General features: G+C 47.8%; 11 non-coding genes and 1 pseudogene across 11 annotated transcripts; all 12 read right to left on the reverse strand.

Moving 5' to 3' along the window:
• Positions 1-1,160: 1,160 nt before the first annotated feature.
• On the reverse strand, positions 1,161-1,352 carry LOC142691015 (U2 spliceosomal RNA). The gene has a single exon (XR_012859681.1). It is a non-coding gene; the product is annotated as a U2 spliceosomal RNA (small nuclear RNA).
• A 1,292-nt stretch (positions 1,353-2,644) lies between these two features.
• Positions 2,645-2,835, reverse strand: LOC142690801 (U2 spliceosomal RNA). The gene has a single exon (XR_012859486.1). It is a non-coding gene; the product is annotated as a U2 spliceosomal RNA (small nuclear RNA).
• Positions 2,836-4,127: 1,292 nt separating this feature from the next.
• Positions 4,128-4,318, reverse strand: LOC142690802 (U2 spliceosomal RNA). The gene has a single exon (XR_012859487.1). It is a non-coding gene; the product is annotated as a U2 spliceosomal RNA (small nuclear RNA).
• Positions 4,319-5,607: 1,289 nt separating this feature from the next.
• On the reverse strand, positions 5,608-5,798 carry LOC142690803 (U2 spliceosomal RNA). The gene has a single exon (XR_012859488.1). It is a non-coding gene; the product is annotated as a U2 spliceosomal RNA (small nuclear RNA).
• Positions 5,799-7,086: 1,288 nt separating this feature from the next.
• On the reverse strand, positions 7,087-7,288 carry LOC142691022 (U2 spliceosomal RNA; annotated as a pseudogene).
• Positions 7,289-8,588: 1,300 nt separating this feature from the next.
• On the reverse strand, positions 8,589-8,779 carry LOC142690804 (U2 spliceosomal RNA). Its single transcript, XR_012859489.1, has one exon. It is a non-coding gene; the product is annotated as a U2 spliceosomal RNA (small nuclear RNA).
• Positions 8,780-10,055: 1,276 nt separating this feature from the next.
• On the reverse strand, positions 10,056-10,246 carry LOC142690806 (U2 spliceosomal RNA). The gene has a single exon (XR_012859491.1). It is a non-coding gene; the product is annotated as a U2 spliceosomal RNA (small nuclear RNA).
• A 1,292-nt stretch (positions 10,247-11,538) lies between these two features.
• On the reverse strand, positions 11,539-11,729 carry LOC142690807 (U2 spliceosomal RNA). Its single transcript, XR_012859492.1, has one exon. It is a non-coding gene; the product is annotated as a U2 spliceosomal RNA (small nuclear RNA).
• Positions 11,730-13,021: 1,292 nt separating this feature from the next.
• On the reverse strand, positions 13,022-13,212 carry LOC142690808 (U2 spliceosomal RNA). Its single transcript, XR_012859493.1, has one exon. It is a non-coding gene; the product is annotated as a U2 spliceosomal RNA (small nuclear RNA).
• Positions 13,213-14,504: 1,292 nt separating this feature from the next.
• Positions 14,505-14,695, reverse strand: LOC142690810 (U2 spliceosomal RNA). The gene has a single exon (XR_012859494.1). It is a non-coding gene; the product is annotated as a U2 spliceosomal RNA (small nuclear RNA).
• Positions 14,696-15,979: 1,284 nt separating this feature from the next.
• On the reverse strand, positions 15,980-16,170 carry LOC142690811 (U2 spliceosomal RNA). Its single transcript, XR_012859495.1, has one exon. It is a non-coding gene; the product is annotated as a U2 spliceosomal RNA (small nuclear RNA).
• Positions 16,171-17,458: 1,288 nt separating this feature from the next.
• On the reverse strand, positions 17,459-17,649 carry LOC142690812 (U2 spliceosomal RNA). The gene has a single exon (XR_012859496.1). It is a non-coding gene; the product is annotated as a U2 spliceosomal RNA (small nuclear RNA).
• Positions 17,650-18,825: the final 1,176 nt, after the last annotated feature.

An 18,825-nucleotide genomic window follows, 5' to 3' on the forward strand; every position in this document is an offset into this window, starting at 1 on the left:
GGCCGGAGAGGAAGCCAGACAGGATTTGCTTCTTTTGCTTGCACCACAATGCAGTGCTGAAAGAGGAGGAATCTACATAAAAACGCCTTCCTGGCAACGCCCAAATGCCCTGCTGCCATGCAGATAAACACTGGCAGCGGCAGCAAGTGCATGCCCACAGCCACCCCTTGTTCCTTCACACCTTGTATCAGCTGTAATCCAGTCCAGTCCAGTGCTGCCTGCTGAGCAGCACTGACCAACACTGCCTGAGCCCAGGCTTTTATCTCTGAGGCCCCATTATGATGTCAGAAAGCTGGCTCTGGAATCCTGAGGGCTCCACTATGACACGTGCAAAGTTCCGTCTGAACTTTATATAAGACGGTGAGGCTCAGTCAGTCACTCAGTGTTGCCTGAGAGGGCAACACTGCAACAGCCGGCCGCCAGGCTGTCTTTTTTTTGCACAGCTAGTTGCCTCCAGGAGGCCACAAGAGGGAGACAAGGGACTGCAAAATGGAAAATAGGCATCCACCAACTTTACAGACAACTTCTCCTTGCTCCTACAACCTCCATCCTTGCACAGTTTGTTATTCTTCTAGGTAACATAGTAACAAATCCAAATTGCTGCTCTCTTTGTAGGCAAGCAAGGCTTTGTTGCAACTGCAATTCTTACTTCTTCTTGAAATGTAGGGACGACAGTACATTCCATCACATCCATCTAGTGTACACAGGTAGGTCCATTGTGGCGGGCAGGCGAGCGGGCGGGCTGCTTTATTGGCTGTTTGCTGTTCCCCTACTCCACTCCACTATTTGACTGTTGTGCTGCATCAATCAATCAATCAATCAATCAATCAATCAATCAATCAATCAATCAATCAATCAATCAGTGGCTGGCTCAGGTGCAGCTCTTTAACTTACCTAAAAGGGAGGGCGGAGAGAAGACAAGGAAGGTGAATGAGGTGTTCCAATGTGAAATGCCGGAAACACAGAAACACAGACGACACACAACAAGAGGTGGCAATCTATTCATTAATTGCATTTAATCAATGAGCTCATTATCACTCATGCATTGTCCAACAGGTGTTGAAATAATGGGATTAAAAGGGGAGATCCCTTCAGAAAGACAGAAACAATAGCAAAGACAAAAAACACTTTTGGAATCTGCTTTTAGTCAACACATAAGGAAAGGGTGCACCGGTCCTGGAAATACTGCAATACCAGGTCAATGCGTGGAGTGGACAGAGCAAGCTCTATTTCCATCTCCCTGTTCTAAAAAATCCATTTAATATATGGTCCCCAGATAGGGGACGTATCAGATATTAAACTGATAAGAACAGATACTACACTTGATCTTAGCCAAAAGGCCGAGAAGCGATAACCCGAACGGGCCGCGCGTTGCCCGAGCCTGCCCGATACTGCTGTTCAGCCCTTGCAGCGATTCAGCCTACTTCTAGGCAATTCCATGGGGCCCTGCAGGCTCACACACTCACAGCTACACGGGAGGTGAATAAAGGCCGGAGAGGAAGCCAGACAGGATTTGCTTCTTTTGCTTGCACCACAATGCAGTGCTGAAAGAGGAGGAATCTACATAAAAACGCCTTCCTGGCAACGCCCAAATGTCCTGCTGCCATGCAGATAAACACTGGCAGCGGCAGCAAGTGCATGCCCACAGCCACCCCTTGTTCCTTCACACCTTGTATCAGCTGTAATCCAGTCCAGTCCAGTGCTGCCTGCTGAGCAGCACTGACCAACACTGCCTGGGCCCAGGCTTTTATCTCTGAGGCCCCATTATGATGTCAGAAAGCTGGCTCTGGAATCCTGAGGGCTCCACTATGACACGTGCAAAGTTCCGTCTGAACTTTATATAAGACGGTGAGGCTCAGTCAGTCACTCAGTGTTGCCTGAGAGGGCAACACTGCAACAGCCGGCCGCCAGGCTGTCTTTTTTTTGCACAGCTAGTTGCCTCCAGGAGGCCACAAGAGGGAGACAAGGGACTGCAAAATGGAAAATAGGCATCCACCAACTTTACAGACAACTTCTCCTTGCTCCTACAACCTCCATCCTTGCACAGTTTGTTATTCTTCTAGGTAACATAGTAACAAATCCAAATTGCTGCTCTCTTTGTAGGCAAGCAAGGCTTTGTTGCAACTGCAATTCTTACTTCTTCTTGAAATGTAGGGACGACAGTACATTCCATCACATCCATCTAGTGTACACAGGTAGGTCCATTGTGGCGGGCAGGCGAGCGGGCGGGCTGCTTTATTGGCTGTTTGCTGTTCCCCTACTCCACTCCACTATTTGACTGTTGTGCTGCATCAATCAATCAATCAATCAATCAATCAATCAATCAATCAATCAATCAATCAATCAGTGGCTGGCTCAGGTGCAGCTCTTTAACTTACCTAAAAGGGAGGGCGGAGAGAAGACAAGGAAGGTGAATGAGGTGTTCCAATGTGAAATGCCGGAAACACAGAAACACAGACGACACACAACAAGAGGTGGCAATCTATTCATTAATTGCATTTAATCAATGAGCTCATTATCACTCATGCATTGTCCAACAGGTGTTGAAATAATGGGATTAAAAGGGGAGATCCCTTCAGAAAGACAGAAACAATAGCAAAGACAAAAAACACTTTTGGAATCTGCTTTTAGTCAACACATAAGGAAAGGGTGCACCGGTCCTGGAAATACTGCAATACCAGGTCAATGCGTGGAGTGGACAGAGCAAGCTCTATTTCCATCTCCCTGTTCTAAAAATCCATTTAATATATGGTCCCCAGATAGGGGACGTATCAGATATTAAACTGATAAGAACAGATACTACACTTGATCTTAGCCAAAAGGCCGAGAAGCGATAACCCGAACGGGCCGCGCGTTGCCCGAGCCTGCCCGATACTGCTGTTCAGCCCTTGCAGCGATTCAGCCTACTTCTAGGCAATTCCATGGGGCCCTGCAGGCTCACACACTCACAGCTACACGGGAGGTGAATAAAGGCCGGAGAGGAAGCCAGACAGGATTTGCTTCTTTTGCTTGCACCACAATGCAGTGCTGAAAGAGGAGGAATCTACATAAAAACGCCTTCCTGGCAACGCCCAAATGCCCTGCTGCCATGCAGATAAACACTGGCAGCGGCAGCAAGTGCATGCCCACAGCCACCCCTTGTTCCTTCACACCTTGTATCAGCTGTAATCCAGTCCAGTCCAGTGCTGCCTGCTGAGCAGCACTGACCAACACTGCCTGGGCCCAGGCTTTTATCTCTGAGGCCCCATTATGATGTCAGAAAGCTGGCTCTGGAATCCTGAGGGCTCCACTATGACACGTGCAAAGTTCCGTCTGAACTTTATATAAGACGGTGAGGCTCAGTCAGTCACTCAGTGTTGCCTGAGAGGGCAACACTGCAACAGCCGGCCGCCAGGCTGTCTTTTTTTTGCACAGCTAGTTGCCTCCAGGAGGCCACAAGAGGGAGACAAGGGACTGCAAAATGGAAAATAGGCATCCACCAACTTTACAGACAACTTCTCCTTGCTCCTACAACCTCCATCCTTGCACAGTTTGTTATTCTTCTAGGTAACATAGTAACAAATCCAAATTGCTGCTCTCTTTGTAGGCAAGCAAGGCTTTGTTGCAACTGCAATTCTTACTTCTTCTTGAAATGTAGGGACGACAGTACATTCCATCACATCCATCTAGTGTACACAGGTAGGTCCATTGTGGCGGGCAGGCGAGCGGGCGGGCTGCTTTATTGGCTGTTTGCTGTTCCCCTACTCCACTCCACTATTTGACTGTTGTGCTGCATCAATCAATCAATCAATCAATCAATCAATCAATCAATCAATCAATCAATCAATCAGTGGCTGGCTCAGGTGCAGCTCTTTAACTTACCTAAAAGGGAGGGCGGAGAGAAGACAAGGAAGGTGAATGAGGTGTTCCAATGTGAAATGCCGGAAACACAGAAACACAGACGACACACAACAAGAGGTGGCAATCTATTCATTAATTGCATTTAATCAATGAGCTCATTATCACTCATGCATTGTCCAACAGGTGTTGAAATAATGGGATTAAAAGGGGAGATCCCTTCAGAAAGACAGAAACAATAGCAAAGACAAAAAACACTTTTGGAATCTGCTTTTAGTCAACACATAAGGAAAGGGTGCACCGGTCCTGGAAATACTGCAATACCAGGTCAATGCGTGGAGTGGACAGAGCAAGCTCTATTTCCATCTCCCTGTTCTAAAAATCCATTTAATATATGGTCCCCAGATAGGGGACGTATCAGATATTAAACTGATAAGAACAGATACTACACTTGATCTTAGCCAAAAGGCCGAGAAGCGATAACCCGAACGGGCCGCGCGTTGCCCGAGCCTGCCCGATACTGCTGTTCAGCCCTTGCAGCGATTCAGCCTACTTCTAGGCAATTCCATGGGGCCCTGCAGGCTCACACACTCACAGCTACACGGGAGGTGAATAAAGGCCGGAGAGGAAGCCAGACAGGATTTGCTTCTTTTGCTTGCACCACAATGCAGTGCTGAAAGAGGAGGAATCTACATAAAAACGCCTTCCTGGCAACGCCCAAATGTCCTGCTGCCATGCAGATAAACACTGGCAGCGGCAGCAAGTGCATGCCCACAGCCACCCCTTGTTCCTTCACACCTTGTATCAGCTGTAATCCAGTCCAGTCCAGTGCTGCCTGCTGAGCAGCACTGACCAACACTGCCTGGGCCCAGGCTTTTATCTCTGAGGCCCCATTATGATGTCAGAAAGCTGGCTCTGGAATCCTGAGGGCTCCACTATGACACGTGCAAAGTTCCGTCTGAACTTTATATAAGACGGTGAGGCTCAGTCAGTCACTCAGTGTTGCCTGAGAGGGCAACACTGCAACAGCCGGCCGCCAGGCTGTCTTTTTTTTGCACAGCTAGTTGCCTCCAGGAGGCCACAAGAGGGAGACAAGGGACTGCAAAATGGAAAATAGGCATCCACCAACTTTACAGACAACTTCTCCTTGCTCCTACAACCTCCATCCTTGCACAGTTTGTTATTCTTCTAGGTAACATAGTAACAAATCCAAATTGCTGCTCTCTTTGTAGGCAAGCAAGGCTTTGTTGCAACTGCAATTCTTACTTCTTCTTGAAATGTAGGGACGACAGTACATTCCATCACATCCATCTAGTGTACACAGGTAGGTCCATTGTGGCGGGCAGGCGAGCGGGCGGGCTGCTTTATTGGCTGTTTGCTGTTCCCCTACTCCACTCCACTATTTGACTGTTGTGCTGCATCAATCAATCAATCAATCAATCAATCAATCAATCAATCAATCAATCAATCAAGTGGCTGGCTCAGGTGCAGCTCTTTAACTTACCTAAAAGGGAGGGCGGAGAGAAGACAAGGAAGGTGAATGAGGTGTTCCAATGTGAAATGCCGGAAACACAGAAACACAGACGACACACAACAAGAGGTGGCAATCTATTCATTAATTGCATTTAATCAATGAGCTCATTATCACTCATGCATTGTCCAACAGGTGTTGAAATAATGGGATTAAAAGGGGAGATCCCTTCAGAAAGACAGAAACAATAGCAAAGACAAAAAACACTTTTGGAATCTGCTTTTAGTCAACACATAAGGAAAGGGTGCACCGGTCCTGGAAATACTGCAATACCAGGTCAATGCGTGGAGTGGACAGAGCAAGCTCTATTTCCATCTCCCTGTTCTAAAAATCCATTTAATATATGGTCCCCAGATAGGGGACGTATCAGATATTAAACTGATAAGAACAGATACTACACTTGATCTTAGCCAAAAGGCCGAGAAGCGATAACCCGAACGGGCCGCGCGTTGCCCGAGCCTGCCCGATACTGCTGTTCAGCCCTTGCAGCGATTCAGCCTACTTCTAGGCAATTCCATGGGGCCCTGCAGGCTCACACACTCACAGCTACACGGGAGGTGAATAAAGGCCGGAGAGGAAGCCAGACAGGATTTGCTTCTTTTGCTTGCACCACAATGCAGTGCTGAAAGAGGAGGAATCTACATAAAAACGCCTTCCTGGCAACGCCCAAATGCCCTGCTGCCATGCAGATAAACACTGGCAGCGGCAGCAAGTGCATGCCCACAGCCACCCCTTGTTCCTTCACACCTTGTATCAGCTGTAATCCAGTCCAGTCCAGTGCTGCCTGCTGAGCAGCACTGACCAACACTGCCTGGGCCCAGGCTTTTATCTCTGAGGCCCCATTATGATGTCAGAAAGCTGGCTCTGGAATCCTGAGGGCTCCACTATGACACGTGCAAAGTTCCGTCTGAACTTTATATAAGACGGTGAGGCTCAGTCAGTCACTCAGTGTTGCCTGAGAGGGCAACACTGCAACAGCCGGCCGCCAGGCTGTCTTTTTTTTGCACAGCTAGTTGCCTCCAGGAGGCCACAAGAGGGAGACAAGGGACTGCAAAATGGAAAATAGGCATCCACCAACTTTACAGACAACTTCTCCTTGCTCCTACAACCTCCATCCTTGCACAGTTTGTTATTCTTCTAGGTAACATAGTAACAAATCCAAATTGCTGCTCTCTTTGTAGGCAAGCAAGGCTTTGTTGCAACTGCAATTCTTACTTCTTCTTGAAATGTAGGGACGACAGTACATTCCATCACATCCATCTAGTGTACACAGGTAGGTCCATTGTGGCGGGCAGGCGAGCGGGCGGGCTGCTTTATTGGCTGTTTGCTGTTCCCCTACTCCACTCCACTATTTGACTGTTGTGCTGCATCAATCAATCAATCAATCAATCAATCAATCAATCAATCAATCAATCAATCAGTGGCTGGCTCAGGTGCAGCTCTTTAACTTACCTAAAAGGGAGGGCGGAGAGAAGACAAGGAAGGTGAATGAGGTGTTCCAATGTGAAATGCCGGAAACACAGAAACACAGACGACACACAACAAGAGGTGGCAATCTATTCATTAATTGCATTTAATCAATGAGCTCATTATCACTCATGCATTGTCCAACAGGTGTTGAAATAATGGGATTAAAAGGGGAGATCCCTTCAGAAAGACAGAAACAATAGCAAAGACAAAAAACACTTTTGGAATCTGCTTTTAGTCAACACATAAGGAAAGGGTGCACCGGTCCTGGAAATACTGCAATACCAGGTCAATACCAGGTCAATGCGTGGAGTGGACAGAGCAAGCTCTATTTCCATCTCCCTGTTCTAAAAATCCATTTAATATATGGTCCCCAGATAGGGGACGTATCAGATATTAAACTGATAAGAACAGATACTACACTTGATCTTAGCCAAAAGGCCGAGAAGCGATAACCCGAACGGGCCGCGCGTTGCCCGAGCCTGCCCGATACTGCTGTTCAGCCCTTGCAGCGATTCAGCCTACTTCTAGGCAATTCCATGGGGCCCTGCAGGCTCACACACTCACAGCTACACGGGAGGTGAATAAAGGCCGGAGAGGAAGCCAGACAGGATTTGCTTCTTTTGCTTGCACCACAATGCAGTGCTGAAAGAGGAGGAATCTACATAAAAACGCCTTCCTGGCAACGCCCAAATGCCCTGCTGCCATGCAGATAAACACTGGCAGCGGCAGCAAGTGCATGCCCACAGCCACCCCTTGTTCCTTCACACCTTGTATCAGCTGTAATCCAGTCCAGTCCAGTGCTGCCTGCTGAGCAGCACTGACCAACACTGCCTGGGCCCAGGCTTTTATCTCTGAGGCCCCATTATGATGTCAGAAAGCTGGCTCTGGAATCCTGAGGGCTCCACTATGACACGTGCAAAGTTCCGTCTGAACTTTATATAAGACGGTGAGGCTCAGTCAGTCACTCAGTGTTGCCTGAGAGGGCAACACTGCAACAGCCGGCCGCCAGGCTGTCTTTTTTTTGCACAGCTAGTTGCCTCCAGGAGGCCACAAGAGGGAGACAAGGGACTGCAAAATGGAAAATAGGCATCCACCAACTTTACAGACCACTTCTCCTTGCTCCTACAACCTCCATCCTTGCACAGTTTGTTATTCTTCTAGGTAACATAGTAACAAATCCAAATTGCTGCTCTCTTTGTAGGCAAGCAAGGCTTTGTTGCAACTGCAATTCTTACTTCTTCTTGAAATGTAGGGACGACAGTACATTCCATCACATCCATCTAGTGTACACAGGTAGGTCCATTGTGGCGGGCAGGCGAGCGGGCGGGCTGCTTTATTGGCTGTTTGCTGTTCCCCTACTCCACTCCACTATTTGACTGTTGTGCTGCATCAATCAATCAATCAATCAATCAATCAATCAATCAATCAATCAATCAATCAATCAATCAATCAGTGGCTGGCTCAGGTGCAGCTCTTTAACTTACCTAAAAGGGAGGGCGGAGAGAAGACAAGGAAGGTGAATGAGGTGTTCCAATGTGAAATGCCGGAAACACAGAAACACAGACGACACACAACAAGAGGTGGCAATCTATTCATTAATTGCATTTAATCAATGAGCTCATTATCACTCATGCATTGTCCAACAGGTGTTGAAATAATGGGATTAAAAGGGGAGATCCCTTCAGAAAGACAGAAACAATAGCAAAGACAAAAAACACTTTTGGAATCTGCTTTTAGTCAACACATAAGGAAAGGGTGCACCGGTCCTGGAAATACTGCAATACCAGGTCAATGCGTGGAGTGGACAGAGCAAGCTCTATTTCCATCTCCCTGTTCTAAAAATCCATTTAATATATGGTCCCCAGATAGGGGACGTATCAGATATTAAACTGATAAGAACAGATACTACACTTGATCTTAGCCAAAAGGCCGAGAAGCGATAACCCGAACGGGCCGCGCGTTGCCCGAGCCTGCCCGATACTGCTGTTCAGCCCTTGCAGCGATTCAGCCTACTTCTAGGCAATTCCATGGGGCCCTGCAGGCTCACACACTCACAGCTACACGGGAGGTGAATAAAGGCCGGAGAGGAAGCCAGACAGGATTTGCTTCTTTTGCTTGCACCACAATGCAGTGCTGAAAGAGGAGGAATCTACATAAAAACGCCTTCCTGGCAACGCCCAAATGCCCTGCTGCCATGCAGATAAACACTGGCAGCGGCAGCAAGTGCATGCCCACAGCCACCCCTTGTTCCTTCACACCTTGTATCAGCTGTAATCCAGTCCAGTCCAGTGCTGCCTGCTGAGCAGCACTGACCAACACTGCCTGGGCCCAGGCTTTTATCTCTGAGGCCCCATTATGATGTCAGAAAGCTGGCTCTGGAATCCTGAGGGCTCCACTATGACACGTGCAAAGTTCCGTCTGAACTTTATATAAGACGGTGAGGCTCAGTCAGTCACTCAGTGTTGCCTGAGAGGGCAACACTGCAACAGCCGGCCGCCAGGCTGTCTTTTTTTTGCACAGCTAGTTGCCTCCAGGAGGCCACAAGAGGGAGACAAGGGACTGCAAAATGGAAAATAGGCATCCACCAACTTTACAGACAACTTCTCCTTGCTCCTACAACCTCCATCCTTGCACAGTTTGTTATTCTTCTAGGTAACATAGTAACAAATCCAAATTGCTGCTCTCTTTGTAGGCAAGCAAGGCTTTGTTGCAACTGCAATTCTTACTTCTTCTTGAAATGTAGGGACGACAGTACATTCCATCACATCCATCTAGTGTACACAGGTAGGTCCATTGTGGCGGGCAGGCGAGCGGGCGGGCTGCTTTATTGGCTGTTTGCTGTTCCCCTACTCCACTCCACTATTTGACTGTTGTGCTGCATCAATCAATCAATCAATCAATCAATCAATCAATCAATCAGTGGCTGGCTCAGGTGCAGCTCTTTAACTTACCTAAAAGGGAGGGCGGAGAGAAGACAAGGAAGGTGAATGAGGTGTTCCAATGTGAAATGCCGGAAACACAGAAACACAGACGACACACAACAAGAGGTGGCAATCTATTCATTAATTGCATTTAATCAATGAGCTCATTATCACTCATGCATTGTCCAACAGGTGTTGAAATAATGGGATTAAAAGGGGAGATCCCTTCAGAAAGACAGAAACAATAGCAAAGACAAAAAACACTTTTGGAATCTGCTTTTAGTCAACACATAAGGAAAGGGTGCACCGGTCCTGGAAATACTGCAATACCAGGTCAATGCGTGGAGTGGACAGAGCAAGCTCTATTTCCATCTCCCTGTTCTAAAAATCCATTTAATATATGGTCCCCAGATAGGGGACGTATCAGATATTAAACTGATAAGAACAGATACTACACTTGATCTTAGCCAAAAGGCCGAGAAGCGATAACCCGAACGGGCCGCGCGTTGCCCGAGCCTGCCCGATACTGCTGTTCAGCCCTTGCAGCGATTCAGCCTACTTCTAGGCAATTCCATGGGGCCCTGCAGGCTCACACACTCACAGCTACACGGGAGGTGAATAAAGGCCGGAGAGGAAGCCAGACAGGATTTGCTTCTTTTGCTTGCACCACAATGCAGTGCTGAAAGAGGAGGAATCTACATAAAAACGCCTTCCTGGCAACGCCCAAATGCCCTGCTGCCATGCAGATAAACACTGGCAGCGGCAGCAAGTGCATGCCCACAGCCACCCCTTGTTCCTTCACACCTTGTATCAGCTGTAATCCAGTCCAGTCCAGTGCTGCCTGCTGAGCAGCACTGACCAACACTGCCTGGGCCCAGGCTTTTATCTCTGAGGCCCCATTATGATGTCAGAAAGCTGGCTCTGGAATCCTGAGGGCTCCACTATGACACGTGCAAAGTTCCGTCTGAACTTTATATAAGACGGTGAGGCTCAGTCAGTCACTCAGTGTTGCCTGAGAGGGCAACACTGCAACAGCCGGCCGCCAGGCTGTCTTTTTTTTGCACAGCTAGTTGCCTCCAGGAGGCCACAAGAGGGAGACAAGGGACTGCAAAATGGAAAATAGGCATCCACCAACTTTACAGACAACTTCTCCTTGCTCCTACAACCTCCATCCTTGCACAGTTTGTTATTCTTCTAGGTAACATAGTAACAAATCCAAATTGCTGCTCTCTTTGTAGGCAAGCAAGGCTTTGTTGCAACTGCAATTCTTACTTCTTCTTGAAATGTAGGGACGACAGTACATTCCATCACATCCATCTAGTGTACACAGGTAGGTCCATTGTGGCGGGCAGGCGAGCGGGCGGGCTGCTTTATTGGCTGTTTGCTGTTCCCCTACTCCACTCCACTATTTGACTGTTGTGCTGCATCAATCAATCAATCAATCAATCAATCAATCAATCAATCAATCAATCAATCAATCAGTGGCTGGCTCAGGTGCAGCTCTTTAACTTACCTAAAAGGGAGGGCGGAGAGAAGACAAGGAAGGTGAATGAGGTGTTCCAATGTGAAATGCCGGAAACACAGAAACACAGACGACACACAACAAGAGGTGGCAATCTATTCATTAATTGCATTTAATCAATGAGCTCATTATCACTCATGCATTGTCCAACAGGTGTTGAAATAATGGGATTAAAAGGGGAGATCCCTTCAGAAAGACAGAAACAATAGCAAAGACAAAAAACACTTTTGGAATCTGCTTTTAGTCAACACATAAGGAAAGGGTGCACCGGTCCTGGAAATACTGCAATACCAGGTCAATGCGTGGAGTGGACAGAGCAAGCTCTATTTCCATCTCCCTGTTCTAAAAATCCATTTAATATATGGTCCCCAGATAGGGGACGTATCAGATATTAAACTGATAAGAACAGATACTACACTTGATCTTAGCCAAAAGGCCGAGAAGCGATAACCCGAACGGGCCGCGCGTTGCCCGAGCCTGCCCGATACTGCTGTTCAGCCCTTGCAGCGATTCAGCCTACTTCTAGGCAATTCCATGGGGCCCTGCAGGCTCACACACTCACAGCTACACGGGAGGTGAATAAAGGCCGGAGAGGAAGCCAGACAGGATTTGCTTCTTTTGCTTGCACCACAATGCAGTGCTGAAAGAGGAGGAATCTACATAAAAACGCCTTCCTGGCAACGCCCAAATGCCCTGCTGCCATGCAGATAAACACTGGCAGCGGCAGCAAGTGCATGCCCACAGCCACCCCTTGTTCCTTCACACCTTGTATCAGCTGTAATCCAGTCCAGTCCAGTGCTGCCTGCTGAGCAGCACTGACCAACACTGCCTGGGCCCAGGCTTTTATCTCTGAGGCCCCATTATGATGTCAGAAAGCTGGCTCTGGAATCCTGAGGGCTCCACTATGACACGTGCAAAGTTCCGTCTGAACTTTATATAAGACGGTGAGGCTCAGTCAGTCACTCAGTGTTGCCTGAGAGGGCAACACTGCAACAGCCGGCCGCCAGGCTGTCTTTTTTTTGCACAGCTAGTTGCCTCCAGGAGGCCACAAGAGGGAGACAAGGGACTGCAAAATGGAAAATAGGCATCCACCAACTTTACAGACAACTTCTCCTTGCTCCTACAACCTCCATCCTTGCACAGTTTGTTATTCTTCTAGGTAACATAGTAACAAATCCAAATTGCTGCTCTCTTTGTAGGCAAGCAAGGCTTTGTTGCAACTGCAATTCTTACTTCTTCTTGAAATGTAGGGACGACAGTACATTCCATCACATCCATCTAGTGTACACAGGTAGGTCCATTGTGGCGGGCAGGCGAGCGGGCGGGCTGCTTTATTGGCTGTTTGCTGTTCCCCTACTCCACTCCACTATTTGACTGTTGTGCTGCATCAATCAATCAATCAATCAATCAATCAATCAATCAATCAATCAATCAATCAATCAGTGGCTGGCTCAGGTGCAGCTCTTTAACTTACCTAAAAGGGAGGGCGGAGAGAAGACAAGGAAGGTGAATGAGGTGTTCCAATGTGAAATGCCGGAAACACAGAAACACAGACGACACACAACAAGAGGTGGCAATCTATTCATTAATTGCATTTAATCAATGAGCTCATTATCACTCATGCATTGTCCAACAGGTGTTGAAATAATGGGATTAAAAGGGGAGATCCCTTCAGAAAGACAGAAACAATAGCAAAGACAAAAAACACTTTTGGAATCTGCTTTTAGTCAACACATAAGGAAAGGGTGCACCGGTCCTGGAAATACTGCAATACCAGGTCAATGCGTGGAGTGGACAGAGCAAGCTCTATTTCCATCTCCCTGTTCTAAAAATCCATTTAATATATGGTCCCCAGATAGGGGACGTATCAGATATTAAACTGATAAGAACAGATACTACACTTGATCTTAGCCAAAAGGCCGAGAAGCGATAACCCGAACGGGCCGCGCGTTGCCCGAGCCTGCCCGATACTGCTGTTCAGCCCTTGCAGCGATTCAGCCTACTTCTAGGCAATTCCATGGGGCCCTGCAGGCTCACACACTCACAGCTACACGGGAGGTGAATAAAGGCCGGAGAGGAAGCCAGACAGGATTTGCTTCTTTTGCTTGCACCACAATGCAGTGCTGAAAGAGGAGGAATCTACATAAAAACGCCTTCCTGGCAACGCCCAAATGCCCTGCTGCCATGCAGATAAACACTGGCAGCGGCAGCAAGTGCATGCCCACAGCCACCCCTTGTTCCTTCACACCTTGTATCAGCTGTAATCCAGTCCAGTCCAGTGCTGCCTGCTGAGCAGCACTGACCAACACTGCCTGGGCCCAGGCTTTTATCTCTGAGGCCCCATTATGATGTCAGAAAGCTGGCTCTGGAATCCTGAGGGCTCCACTATGACACGTGCAAAGTTCCGTCTGAACTTTATATAAGACGGTGAGGCTCAGTCAGTCACTCAGTGTTGCCTGAGAGGGCAACACTGCAACAGCCGGCCGCCAGGCTGTCTTTTTTTTGCACAGCTAGTTGCCTCCAGGAGGCCACAAGAGGGAGACAAGGGACTGCAAAATGGAAAATAGGCATCCACCAACTTTACAGACAACTTCTCCTTGCTCCTACAACCTCCATCCTTGCACAGTTTGTTATTCTTCTAGGTAACATAGTAACAAATCCAAATTGCTGCTCTCTTTGTAGGCAAGCAAGGCTTTGTTGCAACTGCAATTCTTACTTCTTCTTGAAATGTAGGGACGACAGTACATTCCATCACATCCATCTAGTGTACACAGGTAGGTCCATTGTGGCGGGCAGGCGAGCGGGCGGGCTGCTTTATTGGCTGTTTGCTGTTCCCCTACTCCACTCCACTATTTGACTGTTGTGCTGCATCAATCAATCAATCAATCAATCAATCAATCAATCAATCAATCAATCAATCAATCAGTGGCTGGCTCAGGTGCAGCTCTTTAACTTACCTAAAAGGGAGGGCGGAGAGAAGACAAGGAAGGTGAATGAGGTGTTCCAATGTGAAATGCCGGAAACACAGAAACACAGACGACACACAACAAGAGGTGGCAATCTATTCATTAATTGCATTTAATCAATGAGCTCATTATCACTCATGCATTGTCCAACAGGTGTTGAAATAATGGGATTAAAAGGGGAGATCCCTTCAGAAAGACAGAAACAATAGCAAAGACAAAAAACACTTTTGGAATCTGCTTTTAGTCAACACATAAGGAAAGGGTGCACCGGTCCTGGAAATACTGCAATACCAGGTCAATGCGTGGAGTGGACAGAGCAAGCTCTATTTCCATCTCCCTGTTCTAAAAATCCATTTAATATATGGTCCCCAGATAGGGGACGTATCAGATATTAAACTGATAAGAACAGATACTACACTTGATCTTAGCCAAAAGGCCGAGAAGCGATAACCCGAACGGGCCGCGCGTTGCCCGAGCCTGCCCGATACTGCTGTTCAGCCCTTGCAGCGATTCAGCCTACTTCTAGGCAATTCCATGGGGCCCTGCAGGCTCACACACTCACAGCTACACGGGAGGTGAATAAAGGCCGGAGAGGAAGCCAGACAGGATTTGCTTCTTTTGCTTGCACCACAATGCAGTGCTGAAAGAGGAGGAATCTACATAAAAACGCCTTCCTGGCAACGCCCAAATGTCCTGCTGCCATGCAGATAAACACTGGCAGCGGCAGCAAGTGCATGCCCACAGCCACCCCTTGTTCCTTCACACCTTGTATCAGCTGTAATCCAGTCCAGTCCAGTGCTGCCTGCTGAGCAGCACTGACCAACACTGCCTGGGCCCAGGCTTTTATCTCTGAGGCCCCATTATGATGTCAGAAAGCTGGCTCTGGAATCCTGAGGGCTCCACTATGACACGTGCAAAGTTCCGTCTGAACTTTATATAAGACGGTGAGGCTCAGTCAGTCACTCAGTGTTGCCTGAGAGGGCAACACTGCAACAGCCGGCCGCCAGGCTGTCTTTTTTTTGCACAGCTAGTTGCCTCCAGGAGGCCACAAGAGGGAGACAAGGGACTGCAAAATGGAAAATAGGCATCCACCAACTTTACAGACAACTTCTCCTTGCTCCTACAACCTCCATCCTTGCACAGTTTGTTATTCTTCTAGGTAACATAGTAACAAATCCAAATTGCTGCTCTCTTTGTAGGCAAGCAAGGCTTTGTTGCAACTGCAATTCTTACTTCTTCTTGAAATGTAGGGACGACAGTACATTCCATCACATCCATCTAGTGTACACAGGTAGGTCCATTGTGGCGGGCAGGCGAGCGGGCGGGCTGCTTTATTGGCTGTTTGCTGTTCCCCTACTCCACTCCACTATTTGACTGTTGTGCTGCATCAATCAATCAATCAATCAATCAATCAATCAATCAATCAATCAATCAATCAGTGGCTGGCTCAGGTGCAGCTCTTTAACTTACCTAAAAGGGAGGGCGGAGAGAAGACAAGGAAGGTGAATGAGGTGTTCGTGAAATGCCGGAAACACAGAAACACAGACGACACACAACAAGAGGTGGCAATCTATTCATTAATTGCATTTAATCAATGAGCTCATTATCACTCATGCATTGTCCAACAGGTGTTGAAATAATGGGATTAAAAGGGGAGATCCCTTCAGAAAGACAGAAACAATAGCAAAGACAAAAAACACTTTTGGAATCTGCTTTTAGTCAACACATAAGGAAAGGGTGCACCGGTCCTGGAAATACTGCAATACCAGGTCAATGCGTGGAGTGGACAGAGCAAGCTCTATTTCCATCTCCCTGTTCTAAAAATCCATTTAATATATGGTCCCCAGATAGGGGACGTATCAGATATTAAACTGATAAGAACAGATACTACACTTGATCTTAGCCAAAAGGCCGAGAAGCGATAACCCGAACGGGCCGCGCGTTGCCCGAGCCTGCCCGATACTGCTGTTCAGCCCTTGCAGCGATTCAGCCTACTTCTAGGCAATTCCATGGGGCCCTGCAGGCTCACACACTCACAGCTACACGGGAGGTGAATAAAGGCCGGAGAGGAAGCCAGACAGGATTTGCTTCTTTTGCTTGCACCACAATGCAGTGCTGAAAGAGGAGGAATCTACATAAAAACGCCTTCCTGGCAACGCCCAAATGCCCTGCTGCCATGCAGATAAACACTGGCAGCGGCAGCAAGTGCATGCCCACAGCCACCCCTTGTTCCTTCACACCTTGTATCAGCTGTAATCCAGTCCAGTCCAGTGCTGCCTGCTGAGCAGCACTGACCAACACTGCCTGGGCCCAGGCTTTTATCTCTGAGGCCCCATTATGATGTCAGAAAGCTGGCTCTGGAATCCTGAGGGCTCCACTATGACACGTGCAAAGTTCCGTCTGAACTTTATATAAGACGGTGAGGCTCAGTCAGTCACTCAGTGTTGCCTGAGAGGGCAACACTGCAACAGCCGGCCGCCAGGCTGTCTTTTTTTTGCACAGCTAGTTGCCTCCAGGAGGCCACAAGAGGGAGACAAGGGACTGCAAAATGGAAAATAGGCATCCACCAACTTTACAGACAACTTCTCCTTGCTCCTACAACCTCCATCCTTGCACAGTTTGTTATTCTTCTAGGTAACATAGTAACAAATCCAAATTGCTGCTCTCTTTGTAGGCAAGCAAGGCTTTGTTGCAACTGCAATTCTTACTTCTTCTTGAAATGTAGGGACGACAGTACATTCCATCACATCCATCTAGTGTACACAGGTAGGTCCATTGTGGCGGGCAGGCGAGCGGGCGGGCTGCTTTATTGGCTGTTTGCTGTTCCCCTACTCCACTCCACTATTTGACTGTTGTGCTGCATCAATCAATCAATCAATCAATCAATCAATCAATCAATCAATCAATCAATCAGTGGCTGGCTCAGGTGCAGCTCTTTAACTTACCTAAAAGGGAGGGCGGAGAGAAGACAAGGAAGGTGAATGAGGTGTTCCAATGTGAAATGCCGGAAACACAGAAACACAGACGACACACAACAAGAGGTGGCAATCTATTCATTAATTGCATTTAATCAATGAGCTCATTATCACTCATGCATTGTCCAACAGGTGTTGAAATAATGGGATTAAAAGGGGAGATCCCTTCAGAAAGACAGAAACAATAGCAAAGACAAAAAACACTTTTGGAATCTGCTTTTAGTCAACACATAAGGAAAGGGTGCACCGGTCCTGGAAATACTGCAATACCAGGTCAATGCGTGGAGTGGACAGAGCAAGCTCTATTTCCATCTCCCTGTTCTAAAAATCCATTTAATATATGGTCCCCAGATAGGGGACGTATCAGATATTAAACTGATAAGAACAGATACTACACTTGATCTTAGCCAAAAGGCCGAGAAGCGATAACCCGAACGGGCCGCGCGTTGCCCGAGCCTGCCCGATACTGCTGTTCAGCCCTTGCAGCGATTCAGCCTACTTCTAGGCAATTCCATGGGGCCCTGCAGGCTCACACACTCACAGCTACACGGGAGGTGAATAAAGGCCGGAGAGGAAGCCAGACAGGATTTGCTTCTTTTGCTTGCACCACAATGCAGTGCTGAAAGAGGAGGAATCTACATAAAAACGCCTTCCTGGCAACGCCCAAATGCCCTGCTGCCATGCAGATAAACACTGGCAGCGGCAGCAAGTGCATGCCCACAGCCACCCCTTGTTCCTTCACACCTTGTATCAGCTGTAATCCAGTCCAGTCCAGTGCTGCCTGCTGAGCAGCACTGACCAACACTGCCTGGGCCCAGGCTTTTATCTCTGAGGCCCCATTATGATGTCAGAAAGCTGGCTCTGGAATCCTGAGGGCTCCACTATGACACGTGCAAAGTTCCGTCTGAACTTTATATAAGACGGTGAGGCTCAGTCAGTCACTCAGTGTTGCCTGAGAGGGCAACACTGCAACAGCCGGCCGCCAGGCTGTCTTTTTTTTGCACAGCTAGTTGCCTCCAGGAGGCCACAAGAGGGAGACAAGGGACTGCAAAATGGAAAATAGGCATCCACCAACTTTACAGACAACTTCTCCTTGCTCCTACAACCTCCATCCTTGCACAGTTTGTTATTCTTCTAGGTAACATAGTAACAAATCCAAATTGCTGCTCTCTTTGTAGGCAAGCAAGGCTTTGTTGCAACTGCAATTCTTACTTCTTCTTGAAATGTAGGGACGACAGTACATTCCATCACATCCATCTAGTGTACACAGGTAGGTCCATTGTGGCGGGCAGGCGAGCGGGCGGGCTGCTTTATTGGCTGTTTGCTGTTCCCCTACTCCACTCCACTATTTGACTGTTGTGCTGCATCAATCAATCAATCAATCAATCAATCAATCAATCAATCAATCAATCAATCAATCAGTGGCTGGCTCAGGTGCAGCTCTTTAACTTACCTAAAAGGGAGGGCGGAGAGAAGACAAGGAAGGTGAATGAGGTGTTCCAATGTGAAATGCCGGAAACACAGAAACACAGACGACACACAACAAGAGGTGGCAATCTATTCATTAATTGCATTTAATCAATGAGCTCATTATCACTCATGC

Source organism: Rhinoderma darwinii (assembly GCF_050947455.1).
Source record: "Rhinoderma darwinii isolate aRhiDar2 chromosome 5 unlocalized genomic scaffold, aRhiDar2.hap1 SUPER_5_unloc_35, whole genome shotgun sequence".
Taxonomy (NCBI): domain Eukaryota; kingdom Metazoa; phylum Chordata; class Amphibia; order Anura; family Rhinodermatidae; genus Rhinoderma; species Rhinoderma darwinii.